The 18718-nt window shown below is 36.6% G+C and overlaps 1 protein-coding gene across 1 annotated transcript in view; it reads left to right on the top strand.

Annotated features, from left to right (window-relative positions):
• Positions 1-1196: 1196 nt before the first annotated feature.
• Positions 1197-18718, top strand: part of CDH9 (cadherin 9) — a 60976-nt gene continuing 43454 nt past the window's right edge. Inside the window, exon 1 of the mRNA XM_040977323.1 lies at positions 1197-1320. The gene's annotated coding sequence lies outside the window, so the exon portion shown is untranslated. The remainder of the gene's footprint in view (positions 1321-18718) is intronic.

The raw sequence follows: 18718 nt of genomic DNA, 5'->3' as shown, positions 1-18718 counted from the left end.
TTGTTTTGTTTTTCCAAACATGAAGCTCATCTATGAAGTAAGGATAATAAGGCTGCCTAGCCAAGCTTGTATGTGATGGAAATTCATTTCTTCAAGAGGAAAACAAATGCTTAGGAAATGCAATCTCACATAATCTCTAAAAATAGTCACTTTTTCTTTGAAGCATCAAGCAAGCTATTGGTATTAGCTGGTACTTTAGTTATTTGCTCACTGTGACTTAGTGAACCATTAAAAACTGAGCCATATTCCCAGTCTGGATTTGTATGCAGCCATAATTAAAACCCCTTTGGTAAGGGTGGATGGAGTTACCAATATCTTCCTCACTGTGCCTTTTCCTGAAGTACTAAAATGAGCTCTCTGAACCAGGGCTTGTGCTTTGTTTTACCTAAGTGTTGTACCTTGTGCAGAGGGCATCCTAACAAGCATATCTTGTAGTTTCAGTGATGTGGGCACGTTCACACGATTTGGGGACAAATTCAAAGGAAGTGGTATTCTCCATTATAGCATCACTAAGTCCAGCACTCTAGAAATTTGAAATTAAGCTTGAAATAATGATCTTTCCTGAAAAAAAAAATAACATTACATGTAATGGCAATGTTTAAAAATTATACGTTGCTGTTTTATTTTTTTTTTCAAGATCAACTTGATTTATAAATTCACAGAGGCACAGGTAAAGTCAGTAGCAGCAATGAATGTACTTGGAGTCTATCTGCTCTTTTTCTCAAACTTAGAATTTGGGCATTACATTGAAAAATGTAGGGGCAAATTCTGCAAGGGGCAAACACAAAATTCCATCTGAACAGTAAAATTCCGCATGTGCTACTTATTTTCTACAGACGATTTACAGGTTACAGACATGCTGTGACCTTTCTCTGCCAATTGAAAACAGATTAAGCAGAACCAATTAACCAGCCCTAAAAACACTGTGTTTTTCCTCTCTTGAGGGGGTCTTCGAGAAAACCGCCCTCCCTGAGTCCTCCCACTTCATTTGCTTGTAAATCACTGATCCCAAAGAGGTCTTCCACTTCCCCACCCCAACTGAAGCCCCGCAGCGCCATCCACGGCAACATGGTCTTATTTGATGGACGTCTCTTATTAATCACAAACGCTGAATGGAGACCAATCAGAAGGAAGAGTTTCCTCGGCTTCAGCTCCCTGCCTGTCTGAGTTAAAAGTGATGCTGGAGAGAGAGGCTCACTGAGACGCATGAAGATTCAGCTGCGAAGATACTATAAAAAGAGAAGAGAAGGAATGAGGCAGGATCAGCAGCGGGGTTGTTGGTGCTGAGCCGGGCGAAACTCAGGTCCGTTACTAAACAAGGTAAATGTTATTTACTTTGCCTGAGAGGGTGAGCTATTCTATTTTTGCTTTATTACCACGCAATAGTACAAATGTTGCTTTTCTCCTAGTCATTATATTTTGGTCTTTCTCTCAACATTTGGAAGCAGGTAAGAATACATTTTAAATAAAATATTTAAACGTTCGGTGTCTAGATATATAACATTTGCTTCTTATTTTACTTTTACAAAGTGGCATTTATCAATCTCTTATTACCGTCTCCAGATCTGCAGAGAATTACATACAAAAGAGCTAGATGCAGAAATAACAATACTATTTGCAAAAATAACAAATTCTACTAGTTGATCATATGGCTTTCAGTTATTTACATATAAATGTATGCTTGTGTTATGTCAGTTATATGAATTTGAAATTGACTGGAACTTGTGTCATAACTTCTGTTTCAATAATTTGTCAAAACTATAAAAAAAAGAAGGCATTTTTATACATAGTGTAATTAAAAGTGACTTTTGAATTTTAAGCACGAAGCAATGAATACACAGCAAAAATATCGCACGAATAACTGGGTTTAAGAATAAAACTGTTGATTTCACTTGCTAAAGCTCATAGTATATGTTTCTCAGGCCAACGTTCTTCATCTGTCAGTCTGTTGTCTCCAATTGCGTTCTGCTTTCCTCAATGATGTATTTAAACGCAGTGAAAACTGTTTAAAACCCACAGGGAAATGAAAGAGTTTGAAAGGGAAAATGATTATTTCTAAAATATGAAGTGCTATAGAATATGTATCAATATGATAGAGTAATGTCTTGGGTTTTTTTTTGTTTCAAATCTACCTTCATTCACATCACCTATTTGCAATCAATACTCTGAAAAATTCCTTGGTGGATGTTCAGGATAAAGTTATTATTCTGACAGATTTACAGTTAGGTATTGATAACAGGGCAAAGTTCTCAAAATCTGTTAAATGACAAATGTACAATAAAAGCAAAGTTATTAACAGTAGTCGATAAGTTTACATCTATTTATATGATCAACTCTTTGATGGACCACAACGTTGGGTAGCTTTGAGCAGAAATGTGTGGTGTTTGGAAGGTTTGCTGTCATTTAATATTTTTGCTGCAGATCTGACATTCCAGATGACTTTTTTACAAGGTTTCTCAGATCTATGTATCATGAAGAATGATGATTGTGTGACATCAAAATATGGGGAACTTTTGTATGATAGGAGGGACTCTTCTTTTGGGTCCCTTTGCTTGATTCATGAAATTGGTTCTGCCCCCATCATTAACCACAGCTGATTAAGGAGGAACTTGATCATTCAACGCTCTTAATTTGGGGAATAAGCCATCTCTGAGGAGAAGTAGGATCCTATTTTCAGAAGCAGATGCTGCTGCACTACCTAGGCAAGGCTGGCTGAGCATAGAAAGTATTTGTGTAACTATGAAAATGGCTAACACAAGTTTTGATAGTTAATCTGTTGACAGATAAAGAAATAAAATAGCATTCATTATAGCACATAGCACCAAAGAGCTTGAAGACAATAAGAGCAGTAAAAATTAATAGTCTTGCCACCAAGCATATTCTCAGTTCAACTAAGTTTTCTTAATGGAAAGATAGAGAAATAGTACATGGATACAATAGACAGAGCAGATGTGTTAATACGTAATCAGATTTATGAGCTTTTAAAAGTGAGAAAGCTTAAGACAAAGTGTATATCATGAAAGATCTAACTCTGGAAATGATAAATGGAGCAATATTTTAGAGAGAACAGATAGCAATAATAATCAGTTAAAGCAATTCATTAATTTCATATCAGATAAATTCGGTAGCTTGATTAAGGCAAATTTCATATATAAACAATTTCATTCTATAGAAGGAAAGCTCGATTTTGCTTTAGTTTACAATTTGGGAGTGTAGCACATTTAAAATGGTTTATATAATTATGAGACCATGGCTGCAGTCATTAAACTGTGGAAATGAAAGTCTTGTAGCCTTTTCCCATTTGTAAAGGCATAACAACATCAGAGTTGCTTTTCCCATTATCTTTTTAAATGTTGCATTGCTTTGACTTGAGAGAGTGTGTATTGTATCAGAACCTCTTCTGAATGTCACCCTGCATGATCAGATGTGAATTGATATTTTGCTTTAACCCCTGTATACCTAAAGCTTAGCCAATGCAATGTCTTTACATAGGACATACACTAAGTGAAAATTAAAACTAGCAGTATTTCGGGGCCAATTTTTTCCTGCTGATTTGTTTCTCTCTGGGTATCAGCTCTGAAACAGATACTATATGAAGCAAAACACAGCTACAAAATATGAGTTTTAGAACACTTTGGAGAATGCTTAAATTTACAAAATATGTGGTCATGTGGAAATATATAATAATATATAAGGAACACATGTATTTGTGTTATGAGTAAATATCGCTCTTATTCTCCATGACTATGAATAGCCCAGATAGATCACTAGAATGAATATACATGCTGCCTTTTATGACCAATGTTTTTCACTGTCTTGCATTCATATTTAAATATTAAGGTAGAAGTGATATTTTATTTGTAAAAGAAAGTGTGATACTTTTAAAATGTCCAATGCAACAGCTTATATATACTTCCAATTTCAATGTCAGTACAGAGTGTGCAGTAAGTTTGCTTATTGAGGTAGTATTTTGTAACAAAATCTCAGGCTAGACTCGTAAGCATTTCATTATTTCATTATCTTCTCAAATTTAGATTCTCTTAAAGAAGAAATAAGAATGCTAAGCAGAATCAGAAGGACATGAGTTATGAAAGAACTTCATGGTTTTTTAACAATTCTAACTTCATCAATATAATGACATTTGTTGTACAAAATGAAGTATTCTCTAAGATAAAAATACTTTTTTCTCAACATTTTGCATATTTGTTTACAGAGACTACTTGTCTTGTCACAAGTATCCTAACAAACCATATTAATATACCTCATTTATGTATTTCTGTGAAATTTCACAGGTGTAGAAAAGCAGTTTTGACCACTCAGAACTCTAATCCTATACATAAAAAACTACACAGAGGGTGATCAGAATGTATGTCCAATGCCGTCATGCTGTACACAAACAACTGCCATGGTACTGGAAATGTATCATTTAAAGTGATGAAAATGAAATTAGAAAGCTAGATGAGGTACAAAGATTGGCTAGATGGATGGAGAGAAAGAAAGAGAGAGAGAGAGAAAGAGAGAGGATAGATGACAATAATTCCTATATGGTTTACATATCCAAAAAAGCTTTTTCACTTATGAGGCACTTCAGTGTCTTTGCCTAGAGCTACCATTATCCTCATTATTAAAAGATGGCAATGAACGCACAATGAGGAAAGTATCATTATAGAACTTTAATACATTTCCGTACCGATCCTAACATATTAATGTACTTTTCTCTAAATTTAGCACTGGTAAGAGCTGGTCTAACAGTCACATTACACATGCAAATTGCCGCAATGAAAGTAAAGGTTCTGGAATCTATCCAATAAATTTCATATTAGTGCTACCAAGAAGCAGATCCCAAAACATAAGTCATGATAATGGAACTTACTAACTACAAAGGTAAAATGGGGGCAAGAGGTGGTAGTGTTTCTGTTAATTACGGTCTGTGGGGGTGGGAGAGTGAGGAATACTTTTGTTTGTTTATTGATTGATCGATCGATTGGTTTATGTGTAGATGAGTGATGGGTGAGAACTGGATGTTTCCTTAAGGTCAAGTTCAAGTCTTTCCTTTTGTTGTCTTAATTTAATACCATTAAAGGAAGGAATGAGAACTCTCCTAACTTTTATTTCTTTTTCTATGCGTAACTTTACTTTCTAATTAACCAGTGATGCACAGTATCCACTGTTAAGAATGGATAGATGATCTGTTCCCCTTTGAGCTCTAAAAAGCATGGATGACTTTATTTTGTTATTTACACTAAATAGATATTTCAAGTTATAATAAACAATAATAGCTATAGTTGTTGAATTGTGAGTTGGAAATTTTAATATGTTCCTAGATGTTTTGAAATAATACCTATCTACAGAACTTGTCTTAGACTAGGCTGCACTTACCACAATTCTTGCATTTTTAAATTGTTTTTATTGCTTTATGACACCATTTAATAGGCACTGAGGTCTCCCTTCCCCGTCCCCCGCCCCAAGTACTCCCCTCTACCCACTGTTCTCCCCCTCCAGTCTTAACATGGGTGTCTTTTGTGATTTTTCACAAGTCTATCATGCTGCTACTGAGGTTTCCCCCACAGTGTAGGAGATTATTAGCTGTATCGCTATAAGTCAGTCCTTGCACTGCATGCCTGGGGACATACTTCTCTCTGTTTCCACCTATGAATATATTAATTTCTGCTACACTTCCGTTATGCATCCCCTTGAGTACAGTCCACCACAGTGAGGAAAAAAAAAAAATAGTGATCCTTCATTCACATGGAGTTGACAAACATAACAAAGGTACCAATGTCACACTTTTGATAGAGTATCCAATGCACAGTAAATTTTTCCACATACTTAGAAAATAGGATCTTGTGGCAGTCATTGAAAAAGAACTTTTTTCTTGGCCTTCATTGTAATGGAGGAGAAAACAAACAATGTGTATCACAATGTGGGGTCTACCCAAATGAGTACCAATTATCAACTTCATGGATCGAAAGACATGGCATAAAATGTTCTTATTTTATGTAACTGATATGTTGGTATAACACATTTTCAAAGCAAGTTTTCCTCCAAATGTTAAGCAGACTTTTAGAAAAAAAATCATGTTTTTGCATTTCTATGAAAAGCAGGATATTATAATAAATTCATAATATATGAGAAATGGTATTTTTATATATTAATGTTTTAGCATTACAGATACAAGATGGAGAACATAATAATTCAAATATCCTTTCAACTTAATGGTCATAAAGCCATGAACACACAAAAAATAATCCAAGAAAATATAGTTTGAATTACAGATTAAGATTTCCATATCTGTATCTTCACACTGGAATCTATTGCCTGTACCTGTATCTTTGACTCCATTTATATGTCCTTGTTCTCAAGTGCCTTTTTCTCATTATTATTCTTTTTTTTTCATGATGGGTTTTGTAGATACAGGTATTCCTTCCTCCCCCTCAAATTATTCCTTTCTTCCTCCCACTGTTTTCAGCTTATATTTCTTTGTATCTGTTTCTAGACATATGACTTAGTGTCTTCAGAATTAAAATTTCATTGGAAAATAAAAAGAAATAACACAATAAGCTATTCAAACATTTATGATGATAACATTCTATCCATATTCATACAGTATAAAGGATATATAAATAATAGATTCAGAAATGACCAATACTATATATTTGAATTACGGTTGCTATTGAAGATTGTTTTTCCAAATGTGATTTTTTGTTGTTTCATTTTTCTTTCTCTGTATTTGTTCTGTATCTTCTAAAACAATCACAAAGCAATTTTAAATTAACTTAATCATGAAAAAAATTTTAAACAACTTGCCTGAAGTAAAATTTCAACCTTTCAACATGTAAGATAGAAAGACAAGAAGTTAATAATATAGAAGGAATTTTCACTTTTTAACACACAATTCAAATAGCCTCAAAAACTTTAAATATATACTTGTTTATATAAATATATAATAAATTAATAAATTACTATTTCTAACACTGTGCTAGGTTCTATGATTTGTGAACAAAGTGCCAGGTGGATTTTCTTCGTTAAACATAATTATGAAGATAGAAGTCCTTCTTATTTTCTTCTAGCCATTATTTTCTGCAGTAATTCTCCATCACTTGTTGACCAAAACAGAGTCCCCTTAAAGTATAAATTGTGCTTTCTAGCAAAAAGGCTTCGGATACACTGAAATTCATGGAAAGCAGGTGTACCTGCGCATGTGCTGAGGGCCATGACTGATTTGTTGCCTTGACACCTTGGGTTTGCCTGCCTTCATTCTTGCTTCCACTCCAAAGCTTCCTTTCCCTTGCTGTTTGCCACTATCATTCTCCTTGCCATGTCCCCAGCACTTCTGAGACTATGCATGTGCTACATAATATACAAATTAATATTCACATATGTATGCATTTATATGAATGAAAATGAGAAGTGGTAGTGCAGATGAAGAAGTGGAGGAGGAGAAAGTCAGCATCTTGGCATAAGTTAACGGGCAGAGTGCAAAGCTTCCTTCTCAGATCTGAGTGCCATTTGAACTCCTGGCTACCCAATTTCCAGAACAGCACCTTGCCATCATGCCTGGGAAAGCAGTGGATGTATCTCTCCATTTTCCTCTATCACTCAACTTTGAACAAAATGGTAATAAAAATAAAAATAATTTTTAAAAATTTGAGAGGGATAAAGAGGAACTCTTTCCAAGCACTGATGCCCTAATTGGCCCAAGTAGTCCAGTCTGGGCCAGGATGAAACCATAATAGCATCATCATCTCCCACAGGGGTGGCAGGAAGGGAAGTATTTGGGCCATCTTCGACTGCGCCTAGGATCATTAACAGGAAGCTGGATTAGAAATGGAAAGTACAGGACTAAAATGGACACTTTTGCGGGGGATATTGGTGTTTCAAGCATCTGACTAATTCACTGGGTCATAACACCAGTCTCCAACCTGGAATATATTTAACTGCAGATATCTATCTTTTTAAAATTTGTCTTCATATTTAGAGACAGTTTGCTTTATTGTCACAGAAATTCACTTTTCTCTAACACTGGGGAAGTCCTTAGATGAGGGAACTAATTAAAATTGGCCAACATTTAATGACAATTTTCAGAAAGAGTTCTCTTCTGCTGTGCTTCTTTCAACTTTCACTGTCTAACTGCCAAAAAATGGATCTTTTGGGGAGTGGAGGAATGCAAGCTCACACTTCATTAGGAAAGAGACAAGTATACAGGAAAAATGCTACCAACATGAGGGCTATCCTTTCACCCAGGAATGGAGCTTTGCATTTAGTTTATACCAACTTCTGCCAGTACTTTTTTAAAAACCATTCAAAAAACCTGAGAGCTTTATGTACAAAGGCTATCCCTTTGTACATAATATTCTTCAAGATCATGGATTAAGGCATGTAAATTGTCAAAGCGTTTTAATGGTGGCTGCTTGACCCCAGAAGCCCCATGTTTGAAGTTTCCAGCATTTCAGTCTAAGATGATTCTGTGTTTATTTCCATGTGGCAGTAGCAAAAGGAGGCCGAGTGGCTTTAGGGTCATGGTAAGCTCATCCCAGATCACGTGGCTTGCTGAGAAGTCGCTTACTGGAGCACTTCCTTTTGCTTTCCTCTATAAACACAATAAAGCTGTCTTTATTGATTCATCAATGCATTGCCTTATTGTTTTATTGCATTTACATTTGAGTGTGCTTATCATTTCTTAGACTTGAAGCAAAAAACAGAGTAGGGGAAAGAGGGAAAGTGAACGAGAGAGGGAGAAATAGAGGGAGGGAGAGAAAGATTCCCCTTTATGCCCAGCCCCGTTTATGACCAAGCTAAAGTCAGGATTTGGAAACTCAATCAAGGTTTAAGCAGGAAGCTGCTATTGAGAGCTAGCTCCAAGCCTTGAATCCTGTCACTCCAGGACCGGGCAAGCTCTTCAACTAGTGTCTTCACTGCTAGACCAAAGCACCTCCCCACTGGCTATCTTTATTTAATTTTATTGTGGAACCGGTACATTAAATGTCTACTTAATTATGGGTGAAGATGCAACTGAGATTCTTGGGAGATACTTTACAGGGAAGTTAGAAAAGGTGAATCAGGAAGCAAGTCTCCATGATCAACTCAACACTCAGGCATCATGAGAGTCATTACAGGGATATAGTGCACGCTGAAAACGGTTGGAATGTGAATGCTTGTGTGCTGTTTTTATCCCGTCTTCAAATCAGTACAGATTTAGAATTATATATTAGAACCCCGCCAAATTGATTGCTTAGAATTTATTGGATGTGAATGGAAATCTTTGAGTATATTACTCATGAATGAAAATCTTGTAAATCAGTGGCAATAAATTTTCATAGTATTATACATCATTGCATATTTTATGCCAGATATTTGACTTCCCGTTTCTGCTACTTTTATGATTTTCCCTTTTCTTTAGATTGAATTATTTCATGACTGCAAAGTCAGTGCCATCCTTCCCTTTAACATTAATAGAGCTTGTACAATAATGGGCTATTTGAATGAAGACTTTACTGTGCTTGGGAAATATATATTTTAAACAAAAATAATAATTCATATTATTCAATGAAATTAAAATTGATATGTATGGTTAATTTTAATTATGCCCACAATTTATAAGATTACTTAAGCCTTAACATACACTTATGAATTGTATAATTTGCAATGTTTATTAATTTATTTTTTTAGTTGTCAGATATTACTGCCAAATATTTGCTAATTTTTCTGTGCATAAGATATTCTTTCCTGGGCTTTGAAGTTACTCTAATGAGTGTGATAGAAGAGAATGCTCACAAGAAGGTATTTCCTAGTGGCATGATACAAATAATAAGATGACTAGGTATTGAAAAGAGTTGCAGAAACAATTGGCATAAGGCTTAGGGCTGCAGGAGCGTGGACCTGTACGACGTGGTGCTGCAATTTCTTTGAGATGTTGCTGTTTGATTTGAGTAGTAATGAAGAGCAGGCAACTTGAGAAATGTCTGTCATTTCAGAGAGAAGAAATGGCAAGTGCAAAAGCACGAACGTGTTCACTTGTCTTTATTCAATCATATAACTAGGCTATAATTAATTTATAAACCTCACACTGTTATTTTCTATATTGATTAGAAATATAAAAGCTCAAAAGCAGAATTTGAAATAGATGTTTTCCATTTTTTCATGTTAGGGTTTTAATAATAACTCATGTTGCAATTTTTTTTCTTATTGCATTCAACTAGTGGTCTGAATGCAAAAAGAGTATTCATGTACTTTATGATTATTTTTATGGTTTTATTAACTTTCACTGTTTTTCCAAGTTTGGGATTTCAAACAATCATTGTGAAATATTAAAACTGAGTGTAAAATACAGTTCTCAAGTTTCTTCCAGTTATTAGCAAAAAAAAAAAATCCTTCTAACAGTCATAATGTGGCATAATGCTGAATATTGCTCAGATTATATGATTGCATATATCTGCATTTCCATAATTTTATCTGAGGGGAGAGATGGTTCATTTCACAACTCTAGAACACAGGCTACTCCAAGAGCATCTGATGCTGATGTATCCTCAATATCACCAGAGACGAAGTCCCTTTCCATTGAGGTTCTGCCTTAAGCACAAATCAGCATTTCTACTATGGCTTCCAAAAGAAAAGGCTCCGTTACTCACAGCCATTCAACTTCCAAGAATATGTTTACTTTCAGGTTCCTTTCTCATGATTGGATATTGTATGAAGTCTAAAAATATCATTATTTTTAGAACATTTGGCTTCTCACTTTCCCACTTATTGGCGTATTCTCTTTGCAATGTCTAATTAAATTTTCTGGTTTACTTATACGGATATAATGTGTGTTTCTTTTCACGAAATTTTGAGATGGTACTTTTGTTGGCATCCAATTGTTTGTCTAGTCATTCTTGATTACCTAATGTCATTTTCATTTTACACTCCTTGATCTAAAATGCATTTGCTAAAATAAAGCAATGTGGAACTCTTGACAAAGTTCTGGTCAGGACACTCTTCTTTAAAATTAGCTGTCAGTGAGAAACTCAATGTACATGGAACATTCTGTACCACTTGTGCAATTAAGTAATTAAGATGATGAAAACACTTCCCTAAGTAGCACCAAGGTAATATGTGCTTGACACCCTATAACACTTTGCTACATGTTTGATTAAAATGTTATACAAAAGTAAAAAAAAAAAAAAAATGCCCTTTAATTCACTGCAGTGGTTGAGCCTAACTTCTTGCACAAATCTTACTGCAAGAATAGGATGAGTCATCTGCACCTCCTACTTGGACTAGGAAGAAATGACTCATGCTAATAACCTCTCCTGTCTCCAAGAACTAAAGTGGAGTTGTTGATGAAGCTACACTTCAGTAAACAATGCAGTGCAACGAATAGAGGGCAAAGGGCAAATGAGGCAGGTTCTGTTGGTTAGCACTCTAGATCTTAATCGTTTCATTTAGAACATGATGGCTCCCTTAATTCAGTCATTCCTTATTATTCATGATTTCCATTTTCATAGGCTGAACTTTTACCTCTTCTAGCCTCCCCCATTCTCTCTCCTTCACTGTCCACAACCCCCATATTATTACCATATTATCAGCAACAGTCACGAGTTTATTATCTTGTTATTTCATAGTCGTTTGAAAATTGTCTTCAAAATTCTGGATGTTTTTGCCTGGAGTGGTAGCCTAGCAGCTGAAGTCTTCACCTTGCATACATTGGGAACCCATATGAATGCTAGTTTGTATCTCAGTTGCTCCACTTGCCATCCAGATCCCTGTGTTTGGCCTGGAGAAGGAGTCAAGAATAGCCTAAAGCCTGGAACCCTACACGTGTGCAGGAGACCTGGAGGAAGCTCCTGGCTTTGAATCATCTCAGCTTCAGCCATTAGAGCCACTTGGGGAGTGAAAGCAGTGGATGCAAGGGCTTTCTGTCTCTCCTCCTCTCTATAAATATGACGGGAAGGGAAGGGAAGGGGAAGGAGAAGGGAAAAAATTCTGAATAATATGTTCGCATACATGAGCCTCTTGGGGCCTTTCCTGAGATGTGAGTTTCTCAGTGCTGTTGTCTTGTATAGAGTCAGATCTATTGTGTCTGTTCCACTGACCTTCATATTGAATAAATTTCTCCACAGTGATATTGCAGTTTCTATGTGCAAGAAGAATGCAAATTTATTTTTGTAATTTTTAAGCACATTCAAACAGCCATTCATTTAATTATATTAGTACCGTGCTTCATTGATTCTCTCACTACTTCATATCTATTACTATCTGGTCACTAATTTAAATATCATCTACTTTTTAAAATGATTAGTTTCATTCTGCACTTTAAAATCATATTTTATATAATAATTACTGAAACTCATGTAAATCAATTAATTTAAATTCATGATTTTTTCCTGCAGATTGATAGAGTGTAATTTATCACTACATGTTCTGATTATTCTATATTTTATCAAGGCATTGCATGATACAGACACATTGATTAACTTGAGAGAGAAGAAGTACTCTCCTGCTGGTTCACTCTGAGTGACCACCAAGTCTGGGACTAGGTGGGCTCTGGAGTGACAAGAATGCATTGAACATCTTTCATATGTGAAATGGGGACTTAATTTCTAGAAACACCACAGAGCCAATAGAGGTCAATGTCTTAAATCAGGAGCTGGAGCAGCAATCTGACTGACTTCGCTGCCCAGCAGAAGCATCTTAACCGCCAGGCAAAATGCCCACTCCGTGGAGAAAGTGCTTAACACAAGTGATGAAGCCGCTGGACAAAATTGTATAAGTCAGTTGGATAATTTCAAAGATTAATATAGAATACTTTAAAGAATAAAAATGAACATCAAATATACATTTTTTTAAAGTCTTCAAATTTTAAAGGCAGTATAAGATCATGTATCTTTGTGTGTTTTTCTTTAAGATTTATTTATTTATTTTTATTGGAAAGTCAGATACACAGAGAGGAGGAGAGACAGAGAGGAAAGATCTTCCGTCTGATGATTCACTAAGTGAGCGCTACAGCCGGTGCTGCGCTGATCTGAAGCCAGGAGCCAGGAACCTCCTCCAGGTCTCCCATGCAGGTGCAGGGTCCAAGGGTTTGGGCTGTCCTTGACTGTTTTCCCAGGCCACAAGCAGAAAACTGGATGGGAAGTGGAGCTGCTGGGATTAGAACCAGTGTCCATATGGGATCCTGGCACGTTCAGGGCAAGGACTTCAGCTGCTAGGCCACGCCACTGGGCCCAGATCATGTATCTTTGATCATTTCAATATCTTCCATAATTATTTTATTGGCTGTCATTTAATTGGTTCATTCACTTAAAAAGCTACAAAAAATTCCTTATCTCTCATAGACATTTTAGTTATTAAAATTATTAAGTAATCCTGACAAAATCTTGTTCCTAACTATGTTTTATCTTTAGAACTACATGTGTGAGTAATAAGAAGAGCAGGTGAATGGGAGCTTACCTCTCCCAAATCACTCAAGGGTGAAGCCTTCCGTTGCGATGTGTTGTCATGGACAAGCGTAACAGTGATGGAAGTGTATGATAATCAACCAGTCATTAGCTTTTGCAGACTATTTACATGGAAAACAACTACTTACAAGTAAATTATCTTGTCTTTGTGATTTCATGTCAGAGTTAAAGATTTATTTCTGAGGTTTTGAAAAAGGATATTAATGTATTCAGTAAATAAATCTATTCCATTTAAAAATACCATTGCACAGTTACGTTCTATGGAGTTTATTTTCCATGGCAATGAAGCTTTGTTTATAATATTACCTTTCCCATGTCCATGTGAAAAACAGAACATAACTGTTTTATAAAACAATACTTGATTTTTCTGCTAATGATATTGCTAAAGCTGGGACCGTGGTTCCCCTTGAATCTGGTGCCTTAGGCCACCCAGCCATCTCGACATCCAACCTGCTGTATCTCTTATAAGCACTGGTTCAAGCACCAGCTGTTCCAGTCCTGATGAAACTTACTTTTAATGTTCCTGGAAAAACCGTGGAGGATGGCGTAAGGTTTTTGATTTCTTCTCCCATAGGACATCCCTATAAAGGGCTTCTGGTTTCCTGTAGGGAGAGAGTGCTTCCTTTCTCTCAAATTAATCAATGTGTCCGTATCATGCAATCCCTTCATCAGATATAGAATAATCAGCATATGTAGTGAAAAATCCCACTCTATTAACCTGCAGACCTCAGGCTGGCCCAATTCTGGCCATCAGTTGTAGCCATAGGAAGAGTGAAATAGTAGGTGAGAAATCTCTCTTTCTCCCTCTTTCTCTCCTTCCCTCTGTCTCTGTAACTTTGCCTTTCAAATAAATAAATATTAAAGGAAAGACTGTTAAAGGTCAGTAGACCCTTGTAAATACCCACTCTGCAATTTATATAGTTTTTTTTTTATTGTATAATACCTTTACTGGTATTTACATACATGAAAGAAATCTCATTATTATATTTTTATGTATGTGACTATACAAAGACTCATTTGATTCTAGTTACCTGAGGCTTATGTGAGTCCTACCTTTCCTTTGTCAGAAAGAATTTTACTTCTTATTCTTTCCAAGATTTACAACATATTTTTATGATTTTATGATGGTTGAATTTTTTTTTTTTCCTGAGCAAACATGAGCTTAAGGCCACAGCTTTGCACTTTCCATTAGCATGTCAATGTCATTAGGCTGACATCCTGTTAAATGTACATCTCAACACAGTGTGTGATTCCCATGTGAGACTGCTTAAAAACATCATTCACACCACGGAACTGCTCAGCACGATGTTTCAGCTCCCTCTTTTGGACGGCCTGCAGCACAGTAGGAAAAGTGGAAGCTGCTCTATTCTGCATTCCCATCCTCTGATGCTTAATAATACTTCAAGCAATACTTAACGCCGTTATTTAACTCTACAAAAGTGATCATTTCAATCAGTTTTCCATAGAAAATAAAGCAAGCCTACATCTGAACATTGCTTTACTGTTGAAATCACAGTCATGTGCTCCTTTTAAAGTTAAGGATGCCAAGTTTTTAACATGTATTTATTCATTTAAATATATACCTAAATGAATTTATAGATAATTTGATGAGTATTTTAAATGCATATTCTTTAAACACAGCATTGAGTTCAATTAATCCATAAACTAAACACTAGTTACTCTAACAGCAAAAGTCAAACTACTTAACATCATGTACTATACAATTTATGAAATGATATTTTATATGTTCTGAGCAGCACTGTTGACACCGGTGACTGTTAAATGCTAAATAGTGAGAATTTCATTAAGAAAGACAACTTGGAAAAGTAGTGAATTTCCTTAGCGAAGCTGTGGTGTACAGTGTTTCCAAGCTGTGTAATTATGGCGTCTTGCAACATAAACATTTAGTAAATAATTCTGGGCATTGTAGTGAATGAGGTCAAACTGTTGATTGAGATAGCCACATTCAGTGGTCATGCTGCCGGGTCACGGCCCGAAAACGCTGCTCCTGATATGATTCCCTCCTCATGGACCTGGGAGGGGGAGGCAATGACTCAAGGGCTTGAGCCCTACTACCCTTGTGGGAAATTTGCGAAGAGTTTCTGGCTCCTGGCTTCAGACGGACCAAGCCCCATTTGTTGTGGTCATTTGGAGAGCAAACCAGCAAATGGGAAATCCCACCCTTTCTCTTTCTTTCCTTGTCTCTCTCTCTCATTCTGTCTCTCTTTCTCTGTCTCCTTCTCTGTCTTCCTCCCTCCCTCCTTTGTCACTCTGCCTTGAAGAAATAATAAAAATTAACTTGATAATATTCTGTGTTTATATATCTATACACTGTATATAATTTATATTTGATAGCTTGGTAGCAGGCATATTCTTCGGAGGCAAATGCTGAAGACAAGATTTTTTGGAGGGCTTTATTGAGTATAATTTTTTTATTATTTTCTCTCTAATGCTTAATTATGCTGTTTAAACAGCAGACAGGTGTGGCTTTGGTAAATTCGTAAGGAGAAAAGGGGAAAGTAGGCTGCTTTTATTATGTGGCAGAGCTTAATGAGATTGCTGCAAAGAAGCATCCACTTTGTAAGGAATTTCAACAAGGCCTGACTTCAGGAAATGAGCATGGGTGTTTTTTTATCTCTTAGATTACCACTTATACTAAAGAAAGGATGTGCCCTAAGTAAAACAGACCTTGAAAGCATGATTATTTTGAAGGAATATAGTAAGCTCCCTCTCCCAATGATCTATTAACTTTACCTTAAAAATAAGATATTAGACTTTCTACCATGACCTATACCTAAAATGCCTTAAGAAGTTTAAGTAGCAGAATGTTGGACTTTGTGGCTGCTGCTGAAGGACTGGACTATTGCAATGATGCTGGGGAGGCAGTGGTTGGGGAGGACAGGGCTGGAGCAATGGGAGGTGAGAGGGAATCCTTACGCCTATGAAACCATATGATAGAAAATAATATTAATGAAGTAATGTTTCAGTCCTGAATTTCTTTGTGCAGTAACTTTAATTAAATTTTAAGTATTTGAAACTTGTCAGTGCTTTTGCAAAAGAACTGGATTATGTACCATATGTGCGGAGTGAAGGATAACATGACCCAGTTGCTGAACTGGTTTATTATGGTGTACGTCCTATTGCATCCAGTCCTTTAAAGTGGAGACTGAGCACATTGAGCCAGTTTCACTGACGGACCATCATTCCTCCTGCAAAACCAGACTGTAATCAATGTTAACCTCTGTGGATGTGGTAAGGATAATTAATTTTTATTATAAAACACTTTAGATTCACAGGATCTTATTTATTGACAGTCCCTTAGGGGAATTTGGAGCTAAAAACGACAAATGGAATAAAACAAAATTAAAAACAGTGGAAGATATTGGTATGAACCCACATAATTACAATCCAGAAGCTGGAACTATGATTGGTTCAACCCTCTACATAATTCATTTTGTAACTTTTTTTTTCTGTAAATCATTACCTATATTATTGTTTCTATAATTGATACATAAGAGAGTACATATGCATATATAAATATTATTTATGTATTTGGCCTCTGATGAATTGTGAGAGTACTGATGAGTTTGAAGGTTCAGTTATTAGTATTTGAAAGGCAGATTAAGCTAGAGAAGAAGGAGACAGACTGTTCTTCCACCTGCTGATTCAATCGGAAGTGAAGCAGCCGGGATACAAATCAGGAAGAGGATTAGCCTACTACAGCATGGGACTGGCCCCAACCATTATGATTTACTAAACAGTCATTTCTTGTATTTGCTCAGTAAAATTGTGTGGCACAGGAATGCCCTGGAAAAGGAAGTCAACTGTGATAGTTGGCTTGCTGTATGAACTCAAATGGTGTTACTTAGAGCAGAGACATTCTGGGTGTCAGTCTAAACTTTCAAGACTTAAGATTAGCAGGAACTGACCTGAAGTCAGAAAGAGATTGACGTCATTTAAATTCTTGAAGTATCAATGACAGGTTCAAAAAATAACATAATGTTGTATATTGATACTGAGGTCTTGTTGGGGCTTTTAACTGACCGGATCTTTACTCTGTTAGCCCTACCTTCAGACCAGAGAAGGTCTCCCCAAGAGGCCACTGAACTTATCTGGACAATAAGACGCTGAACTTTATGCTAGGCATGTGTTTGCAAGGAATGAATCTCAACTGAACTTGAACTATGGTTATGCAACAAGGTGGAGGAATCCACCATGGGGAGAGGGGTATGGGAGGGGAGGGGGGAATCCCCAGCGCCTATAAAACTGCACCACAATGTAAACAACAATAAAATTAAAAAAAATAAATAAATTCTTGAAGTAAGGCATGTGGCCCAGTGTAGGATAATTTGGGGTACTTTGAAGGTTTATTTTTATTGGAAAGGCAGATTTACAGAAAGGAGGAGAGACAGAATGATTTTCCATCTGCTGGTTCACTCCAAAATGGCCACAATGGTTGGAGCTAAGCTGATCTGAAGCCAGGAGCCAGGAGCTTCTTTTGGGTCTCCTATGCGGTTACACGGCCATTCTCAACTGCTTTCCCAGGACACAAATAAGGGATTGGAAAGGAAATAGAGTGGCTGGGAAATGAACTAGAGCCCATATGGGATCCTAATGCATGTAAGGAGAGGACTTTAGACACTGGACTCCACTCCTGGCCCAGTTTTGGGTACATTGAATAGAGGGAAGTTAGTATTAACTCATTACAGAGTTTGGAAATCAGCTAAAATTTATCTAGAAACTGTAGCAGTTTTGAAGATGCAGTTTCTTGCATTTACAGGCTTAAAAAGTAAGACTTCAGGGCCTACCCAGTGGCCTGGTGAGCTGGGCCTTTGCCTGCAGTGCTAGCATCCATTGCAGGCTCTGGTTTGTGTCCTTGCTGTATTGCTTCCAAGTTCCACGTTTCTATTTTGGCAGCCAAGTTTGAGGTCTCATTGAGCCAAGCCCATTGTCAGGGGCTTCCCTGGGGAACATGGTAGACAGTGTGCCTATGACATCTCACAGAGCCAAGCAGCAGAGATCAAGGGGGGGGCCTCCCACATGTGTGTGCATAGAAGGAAATTGTGGTCTAGCTCCTGGTTGTCACTCCAACTATTAGATCTCAGCTGTCAAACCTGGGTTTTGTCTTTCCTTTCACTACCTATTTAATGTGCTATTATGGGCAGTGTCTTTAATCTGTCATAACTTCCATTATCTTGCCGGAGAACAATAGTTGCTTCATCAGTTGGAATCTGAGGTTGATTTAACATATGTGTTACAAATAATGAATTATTTCTAGC

The sequence above is a fragment of the Ochotona curzoniae genome, unplaced genomic scaffold, assembly GCF_017591425.1.
Source record: "Ochotona curzoniae isolate NIBS_2020 unplaced genomic scaffold, NIBS_Ocur_1.0 contig_2754, whole genome shotgun sequence".
NCBI classification, from domain to species: domain Eukaryota; kingdom Metazoa; phylum Chordata; class Mammalia; order Lagomorpha; family Ochotonidae; genus Ochotona; species Ochotona curzoniae.
This window is presented reverse-complemented; position numbering and strand designations above follow the sequence as displayed.